The 10254-nt window shown below is 36.6% G+C and overlaps 1 pseudogene; it reads left to right on the forward strand.

Annotated features, from left to right (window-relative positions):
- Positions 1-7603: 7603 nt before the first annotated feature.
- On the forward strand, positions 7604-8113 carry LOC112652170 (Y-box-binding protein 1-like; annotated as a pseudogene).
- The last annotated feature ends 2141 nt before the right edge of the window (positions 8114-10254 follow it).

The raw sequence follows: 10254 nt of genomic DNA on the forward strand, positions 1-10254 counted from the left end.
GTCATCTTAGTTTCATTCCTTTTTTTTTTTTTTTTTAAACATTTTTTTTTAAATTTATTTATGATAGTCATACAGAGAGAGAGAGAGAGAGGCAGAGACACAACAGGCAGAGGGAGAAGCAGGCTCCATGCACCGGGAGCCTGATGTGGGATTCGATCCCGGGTCTCCAGGATCGCGCCCTGGGCCAAAGGCAGGCGCCAAACCGCTGCGCCACCCAGGGATCCCAGTTTCATTCCTTTAACAGTAAAATGGAAATAACAATACACATCCTCTCTATCACACATTATATAAAATCGTGCTAGATAAATGTAAGGTTTTTGCACTGAGTTAAAATGTGAATAAACATGTGTTTATAAAATATGCATTTCCATTGAAAACATATATATTAGTAAAAAGAGTGTTTTGGCAAGAAAATTGGCTGGCAACCAAAGACTTGTGTTGTGAATTGCCAATTCCAAGTAGTTTGGCAGAAAAATCCAGACAGAAATCATATACCTCCCTGTGATGATTAATTTTATGTGTCAGTTTGTCTGGACCCTGGTGCCTAGATATTTGGTCAAACACTTTTTCTAGATGTTTCTGTGGAGGTTTTTTTCGGATGAGATTGACATTTGTATCAGCGGACTTCAAGTAAATCATATTGTCCTCCATAGTGTGGGTGGGCCTCATCCAATCCATTGAAGGCCTGAATAGAACAAAGGCTGACCTTCCCCAGAACAGGAAGGGAAGTCTGCCAGCAGACAGCCTGCAGACTTCAAATGAAACGTCAGATCCTCCCTGGGTATCCTGCCTGTTGGACCTACCCTGCAGATTTTGGACCTGCCAGTCTCTATCATCATGTGAGCCAATTCCTTAAAATAAAGTCTTCTCTCTCCCTCAATCTCTCTCTACACACACCCTCAGCTCTGTTTTGTTTCCCTGGAGAACCCTAACTAATATACCCCCTAAAATCTATGTGGGAAGATTGACTAATCTTGGCCAAAGGAATATAAGGAAAGTGAAGTGTGTCACCTCTGCAGGAAGCTATTTAATTATCCGTGTGCTTTCTCCACTTTCTCTTCTCCTCCTGTGACATATTTGGAAGCCACATGTGGAGTATAGTTACATGTGGTACACAAGATGGATGAGGCCTGAAGATTGGCCCAAGAAGGAATGTGTGTATTGGATTTTGTGTGCATGAGAAAAATATTATTGTGTTAGGCCACTGAGATTTGGGGATTATCTGCTACAGCAGCTGGAACTAGTTACCCTGACTAATGCGGGTATATTTTATTGTGTACAAATTGAACAAAAAGGGGAAAATTCTGCTTTTGTTGAAATGCAAAAGAAAAAAGCAACTCCTGACACCTGGAAACTATCCCGAACACTTTTCACAGAACACCAACAGCAGACAAAGCACTCTCTGACTATAAGAAACAAGACTGGAATGAGTGAGTCATGGGAATCAAAGGCACAGCATAGGGAACATGGTCAACGGTACTAGAATAGTGTTGTACAGCAACAGATGGTGGCTACGCTTGTGGTGAGCATAGCTAACCTATGGAGACGTTGCATCACTACATTGTATACCAAAAACTAATGTAACATTGTGTCAACTATATTCAAATTTTTAAAAAAGACAGAAACAAGACTGCTCTATAATCATGTTTAAACACAGAGAAAAATGTAAACATCGTCCAAACCAGAAAAATAATCCAACATCTCCCTATCTAGAGTCATATGAGTGAATGCTGCCTAGTTTTAGCTTCCCTCTAGTCTTCCCTCCTTCTAAGGAAGATATATTAAATACCCAATCACAATTAGCCCTGCTTCCTGACAGCATCCAATCCAGAACAAGGCCTCAGAACAAAGATTGAAGATTCCTGAAGTCTTCCCCCAAATCACCCAAGCAACACTGAAATTCTATTTTAACAGTCCTTTCCAACACTCTACTGAGACACTCTGCAATTTCCCATGACCAGTTGTGTGGTCTCCCTCAATGGCTCATTACAATAAGCATAAACCCAAACTGTCTAACTACAGGTGTGTTCTTCATGGTCTTTAGCTGGAGAGCATCAATATGGGTAATAATTGTACCCTTAGAAAATACAGAAATTGGACAAAATTATTTCTAAGACTATTTATTTGATTCTAACTGCCTGTGGTCATGCTGATTTTCAGAGTGGGTAAATGAAAACAGCTTTTCTCTATACCACATAGTGAGACTCTATAATCAGCAACAACATTACATTTGGATTAAATTGCTATTTTTAAAAAAACGTGTTTTTTTCTGAATTTTTAGCTTGGAACATGTCCAAATACTTATTAAAGGCTTGTTACTTTATATTTGATCTTCTTTTATTGAAAAGTCTTTAATGAATACACAGAGAATTAATATTTATATTTTAACAAACCAATTTTTATTTTTCTTTAATAAGACTTAGAGAATATTACTCTCCAGAAAACTTTAAATTGTCAAACTTGGAATCAAAAGTATGGGAGAAAGTTTAAAAAGACCTGAAAGATAATGAGTTTAAGCTACAGGTTAAGTATGTGTTAACATTTATTTCAATAATATCATTCTTGAGTTTTTGTATGCAAATTTATTTTCCACCTAAGGAAACTTTTTGTGTGTGTGTGTGTGTGTAGCAAAGTGTTTCACTCCTCTTTTAAAAAGTCTTTTAAATTCTTAAAATCTGTATTCTCAAACTCTACTGTGACTAAAAATTACTAGGTAAACTTTTTAATAATTGGTTTTAGGACAACTGGAAAGACTTTTAGCTAATGCAAAATTAGGTCTGTACCTCACACCATGCACTAAGAATAACTTCAAAAAGATCGTATATTTAAAGTTTAAAAAAAGTTAAAATTTTCTGGGGCACCTGGCTAGCTCAGTTGGTAGAGTATGCAACTTTTGATCTCAAGATCCTAAGTTTGAGCCATGTTGGGTATATAGATTACTTTAAAATAAAATCTTGAAAAAAATAATTAAAATTTTATGTGAATTGAAAGATATAGATGAGTGCCTTTTCAGCCTGAGAACAGGGAAAACTTCCTATCTTGATACTCAGTAACAATTCAAGAAAGAAGAATGAATAATTAACTAATAATTTTAAAGTATTCTGCAGACCAGAAACACTATACACAAAGTTAAATGTGCATAAAAACTTGGAGAAGTTATTTATAACTGATAAGGGGGTGGGATGGAAAGCCAGTATAAATGATATAATAAGAGTCCCCCCCCAAAAAAAGAGTTCCCCAAAACCTTAGATAAAAAGACCAACAATCCAATAGAAGAATGATCAAAGATCAATGATCAATCTTTTCAAAGATTATGAATAGGTAGTTCACAGAACAAGAACACAGAAATGACCCTTAAAGAAAAAAATAGCAAAACTCACTTAAAAAGAGAAATTCTAAATACCACCATAGTGAGAAAATATTGTTCAACTATCAAACTGGTAAAATCTAAAGTTTTGACAAAAAGCTGTTAGGGAAAATGTTAGGGATAGGAATATTTATCAATTTTTGGCAGAAATGCAAACTGGAACTGGCCTTAAGATAATAACTTTGCAATATATAGAAAACATGTGGAATTAATAAGTGATTATAGCAAGGTTTCAGAGTAGAAAGTTATAAAGTCAATCAACCAACCATGAACAAGTTACATTTGAAATTACAAACACATTATCATTTACATTAGCATCTCCAAAAAATGAAATACTTAGTATAAGTCTAACAAAATATGTACAAGATCTATATTAGAAAAACTGCAAAGCTCTGATGAGTGAAATCAAATAAACACTAAGTAAATGGAGATTATATATATTCCATGTTCATGAATAGAAAGACTCAAATATTGTCAAAATGTCAGTTCTTCCCAACTTGATCTACAGATTCAATACAATCCTAATAAGGTTCCATCCAGTTATTTTGTAGATATCAACAAACTGATTCTAAAGTTTAAATGGAGAGGTAAAAGACTCAAAATAGCCAACACAATATTAAAAGAACAGAGTCTAAAGATTGACACTATGTGACTTCATGATTACTATAAAACTATGTGAAAGAGCAGACAAATAGATCAATGAAGCAGAATAGAGAGCTGAAAAATAAGCCCACATAAATACAGTCAACTGATCTTTGACAAAGGAGCAAAGACAATACAATAAAGAAAAGATTGTCTTTTAAATAAATGGTGCTGAAACAACTGGACATCCAAAACTAAATAAATAAATAAATAAATAAATAAATAAATAAATAAATAAAACAAGCAACCTATACACAGGCTTGCACCTTTACAGTAAGAAATTAACTCAAAAAGGACCACAGAGCTAAATATAAACCGCAAACCTATAAAACTCCTAGGAGATTACATAGGAGAAAATCTAGTTGACCTTGGGTTTGGAAATTATTTTTCAAATACAATAGCAAAGGCATGATCCCTGAAAGAAATAATTGATAAACTGGACTTCATTAAAATTAAAAACTTGATGCCTGCAAAATGTAATATCAAGAGAATGAAAAGACAAGCAGATGGAGAGAAAATATTTGCAAAAAATACATAATAAACACTGTTACACAAAATAGACAAAGAACCCTTAAAACTCAACAATACGAAAACAAACAACCCAATTAAAAAGTGAGCCAAAGACTTTAACCCGCACATCACCAAGTAGGATATATAAACAGCAAGTCAGCATATAAAAAAGAGCTTCACGTCATATGTCATCAGAGAAATGCCAAATGAAATGAAGACACCACTCACACTTCTTAGAATAATGAAAATCCAAAACTGACAACAGCAAGTGTTGGCAAGGATGAGGAGCCACAGAGACTCTCATTCCTTCCCAGTGGAAATGCAAAAGGGAACAACCACTTTGGAAGACACTTTGGCAGTTTCTTAGAAAAGTTAATATACCTTTACCATACTATTCAGCAATCTCACTCTTTAGTATTTACTCAGAGGAGTTGAAAATGTATGTTTACACAAAAAATGTTTGTAGCAACTTCATTAACAATTGCCAAAACCCGGGGCACCTGGGTGGCTCAGTCGGTTAAGCATCTGCCTTTGGCTCAGGTCATGATCCCAGAGTCCTGGGATTGAGTCCCATATCTGGCTCCTCGGTCAGTGGGGAGTCTGCTTCTCCCTGTCGTTCTATTTATCCCTCTGTGGGCTCCCTCTCTTTCTCTCTCTGTCAAATAAATAAATAAACTCTTTAAAAATGATAATAATAATTGCCAAAACTCTGAAGCAATCAAGATGATCTTCAGAAGGTGAATGGATAAACTGTGATACATTGAAATACTATTCAGCATTAAAAAAATTATCAGTTAAGCCAGGAAAAAACATGAAGGAAACTTAAATTTATCTGACTAGGTAAAAAAAGCCAATCTAAAAAGGCTACATACTATACGATTCCAATCATATGACATTCTGGAAAGGGCAAAACTATGAAGACAATAAAAAGATCAGCAGTTTGAGGGGTTTGGGATTAATAGGTGAAGCACAGAAAACTATTAGGGCAGGGAAAATGCTCTGTATGCCATAATGATAAATACATGTCTATATATATTTGTCCAACCCCACAGAATGCACAACACAGATTAGACTGGACCCTAATATAAACTTTGGACTTTGACTCACAACATGTGTCAATGGAGTTTCATCACTGGCAACAAACGCACCATGCTAGTGGGGGATTTTGACAATAGGGGGGATTGTGGATATGTGCAGGCAGGGGGTATATTGGAAATCTATACACAGTTTTTAAAAAGATTTTGTTTATTTATTTATTTATTTATTTATTTATTTATTTATTTATTTAAAAGAGAGCATGCAGGAGCAGAGGGGAGGGACAGAGGGAGACAGAGAATTTCAAGCAGACTCCCTGCTGAGCATAGAGTCCTACATGGGGCTGGATCTCACAACTCTGAGATCATGACCTAAGCTGAAATCAAGAATTCCACATTTATCCAACTAAACCACCCATGTGTCCTTGTATCTTCTGCTCAATATTGTTGTGAACATAACAGTTATGTTCTAAAAATTAAAGTCTGTTAAAAGTTACCAAAAAACATGATTTTACCCTTTGATGTTTCCACCTTTAAGAATTTATCCCAAATATACACTGGAAAAGTATGAAGTTATTTATAAACATTATTGTGAACGTATTTGTAAAATTAGTTACTAGAACCAACCAAAATATCATCAACAATTTCACTAAAGTGGCAGGATACAAAGTCAACCTACAGAAATCAATTGTATTTCTTTATACTAATGATAAAAAGCATCTGAAAATAAATAAATAAAACCATCTCAGTCACAATAACATCAAAAAAAAATAAAGTACTTAGGAATAAATTGAACACAAGGAAGTAAAAGATCTATACAATAAAAACTACAGAATGTAGCGGAAAGAAATCAAAGACACAAAAAGTGGAAAGATACTGCGTTCGTGGATCAGAAGAATTAATGTTAAGATGTCCGTACCCCCCCCCAAAGCCTTCTACACATTCAACACCATCCCAGTCAAAATACCAATAGCATTCCTCATAGAAATAGAAGAAAGAGTACTAAAATTTGTGTGGAACCACAAAAGACCCAAAATAGAGAAAATAATCTTGAGAAAAAAAACAAAGCTGAGGTACCATGCTTCTGGATTTCAAGCTATACTACAAAGCCATGGTAATAAAAACAGTACGGGCACAAAGATAGACACGCCAACCAGCAGAACAGAGTAGAAAGCCCAGAAGCAAATCCCAGTATATTAAGTCAACTAATATTTGCCAAGGAAGCCAAAAATCAGCCAATAAGGAAAAGATAGTCTCGTCAATTATTAGTGCTAGGCAAACTGGAGCTACACATGCAGACCAGTGAAATTAGAACCCTATCTCACACCACTCTGAAAAATAACCTCAAAATGAGTTCCACCTGCAGCAGAAAATAGGCCCCAGAGAGCCCTGAGTGCCCCCAGCACCTCCACAGGGAGCCCAGCTGCTGCAGCGGGCCCAGCCATCATCACCACAGCCCTGAACACGGAGGCTGAAGCCCAGCAGCACCTGCCACCCTGCCCTCAGCGCTGCCCACCAAGGCCCGCACCATGGCCAGCGCCCGGCGGCCTCACCTCAGGGCACCCTGCCAGGACAAGATCATCGCAAGGGAAGACTTTGGGAATAGTGAAATGCATCAATGTATGAAATGGATATGATTTCATCAGCAGAATCACACAGAGGAAGATGTATTTGTATGTCAGACTGCCATAAAGAAGAACCCCAGAAAGTACCTTCGCAATGTAGGAGATGGAAATCCTGAAATTTGCTTTTGTTGGTGCAGAGGCAGCAAATGTGACAAGCCATGCAAGGCGGTAAGTAGGCAGCCAACCCTAACCATTACAGGCACTATCCATGTGGTAGGGGTTCTCCAAACACAGAATTCTTTTTTTTTTTTTTAAGATTTATTTATTTATGAGAGAGAGAGAGAGAGAGAAAGAGAGAGACAGGCAGAGACACAGGTAGAGGGAGAAGCAGGCTCCATGCACCGGGAGCCCGACGTGGGACTCCATCCTGAGACACCAGGATCGCGCCCTGGGCCAAAGGCAGGCGCTAAACCTCTGAGCCACCCAGGGATTTCCTCCAACCACAGAACTATCAGAGTAGTGAGAGCGGGAAAAAGAAGGGATCAGAGAGTGCTCCCCAAGGCCAGGCCCAAGACCGTAGGCACAGCACAGGTGGGGGTTCCCACCTTACCATCTGCAGACCCTATGGGAGTGAACCACAGTCTTCCAACCCTTCTGTGCAAGGAGAAGTGATGGAAGCTGCTGACCACCAGGGTGCAGGAGAACAAGTTAGACCAGTGAGACACCATGTGTATGGGAGTTATAGATTAGGGTTCCACAGGGGGCCTCCTGGCCGAAGATAGTCCAAAGAGGCCGGCAATGAAGAAGATAAGGAAAATCATGGAGATGAAACCCAAAGTCAGAAGTCACCTCCGCGTGGGTACCCCTGCAACTTTAGTCACTGAGGCAGATGCCCAGAAAACCCTAAACCACCAGATGGCAAAGAGACCAGAGCAGCAGCTCCACTAGCTGAGAATTCATCCACCTGGGAGGCACAGTGGGGCCAGGCTGAGTAAATACCAGTTTATCATCTCTCCCACCATCTGGTTTAGTCATCCAACAAGAAGAAACAAGTATGAAAAAAAAAAAAAAAAAAGTATGAAATTCCAGCAATAAGCAACAAACAAAAGATTGGAGCTAAAGACCTTAAATGCTTGCCTTTTTTCCCATTGACCAGATAGGTAGAACTATCTGCATTATCTATGCAGCATGGGGCTTTTATTATTTTTACCTAAAAACATTTATTTTTGATAATGAAAAATCCATTTTTTTTAAAAGCCTCAACACATTTATAGAGGCTTTTAAGTTGTTTCAAGTTTTTAAGTTCCGGTTAAGTGAGTTTTTTAAGAACTTCATTTTTAATTTGTAATAAAAGTTTACAGCTTGATTTTTTTCAAAAAAGTCAACAAATGGCAAGCACCTATTAGTAAAGGTCTTAAATAATTATAAAAAAAAAAGAGAGAAGTAACTCAAAATGGATCAAAGAATTAAATATAGACCTGATACCATAATACTCCCAGGAGAAAAGGTAGGGAAGAAGCTCTTTGATACTGGTCTTGGCAATGATTTTTTTAGACATAATACCAGAAGGACAAACGACGGAAGCAAAAATCAACAAATGAGACTACATGAAACTCAAAACCTTTTGTACTGCGAAAGAAACAATTAACAAAATTAAAAGACAACCTATAGAATGGGAGTAAGTTTTCACAAACCATATATTGGATAAGGTGTTAATATCCAAAATATTTAAAGAACTCAGTCCACTTAATAACAAAAAACATTCTGATTTAAAAATGGGAAGAATAACTAGAGATTTTTGCAAAGAGGACATCCAAATGGCCAGACATATGAAAAGACGTTTGTGACTAACCATCAGGGAAATGCAAGTCAAAATCACAATGAAACATGATTAGAATGTTAGCCTCACACCTGTTGGAATGACTATCATCAAGAAAAGATAACAGGTGCTGGCGAGGATATATTGAAAACGGACCCCTTGTACTCAGTTGGAATGTAAATTGGTCCAGCAACTATGGAAAAGAATATTGAAGTTCCTTAAAAAACTTAAAATAGAGCTCACATAAAATCCAGCAATTTCACTTCTGGATATATAGATAAATGTAAATGTTTTTATTTACATAAAGTTCAAAACCAACCTACAGTGTTTGAAGTGATGGCTAATAGGAGGACTGAAGACATATAAGTAAATGTGATGAGTGATCTTTGGATCTTAATTTTAACAAACCAGAAAAAAGACATTTTTTAGACAGAAAAATTTATATGTGAACCATTAAGTGAATTATTAATTTTGTTAGATGTAATAATGTCGTGGGTTACATAAGAAGTTGACTTTTTTTAGGAATTCATTTGATGCATGTTATGATAAAATGACATAATACCTGGTATTTATTTTAAAATGATTTTGCTTTTGAGAACATGTGTTTTAAAATTCTTCAGCAAAATAAAAGGAGCTATAGACAAAGCTAAGTTGGCAAAATATTGGTCATTCTGAGTCTTGATGGCATATATGGAAGTTTGTTATAATACTCTACTTTAGTGTATGTTTGAAATATTTCTTAATAAAAAAAACTTCTTAAAAAATTAATTGAATATGGGATACTCATGAATAAATTTAACCAAAAGAACATGAAAGAAGGAAGAGAAAGAGAGAAGGGGGAGGAGGAGGAGAGGGACAGAGGGAAGGACTCCAAATGAAATCTTTGGGGCCATTAGTAAGGCCAGAATGTCCAGATTCTGCAGAGTATGGAGACAAGGATGATCCAAAGGCAATGGCCAGGAGATAAAGCAAAGCCAATGTAGTCCACAAAACTGGGTCATCCATCTCAAGAGGTTAGGCAAAGTAGCAGAATTTAGGCAAGCAAGAACAAAATGTAAGGCCAGGAACACAAAACAGAACAAAAGGTTTAAAATGAAAGAATACCAGTCTGGAGTTGCACACATGCGTAAAGCCCGTGATTCTGGTTATAAGTAGGGAAGAATCCTTCTAAGGTGTGGTCAAACTGGATCAGAAAAATAAAGAAATAGAAAAAAAATAGAAAAAAAATTTTATTTCAACAGAATATTCAGTATTCAAATTAACTAATTATTTATCCAAGGTCAGAATTAAGTCTATATCTGAAAATTCAGTTCGTTG

This window comes from Canis lupus, chromosome 13, assembly GCF_003254725.2.
Source record: "Canis lupus dingo isolate Sandy chromosome 13, ASM325472v2, whole genome shotgun sequence".
NCBI lineage: Eukaryota > Metazoa > Chordata > Mammalia > Carnivora > Canidae > Canis > Canis lupus.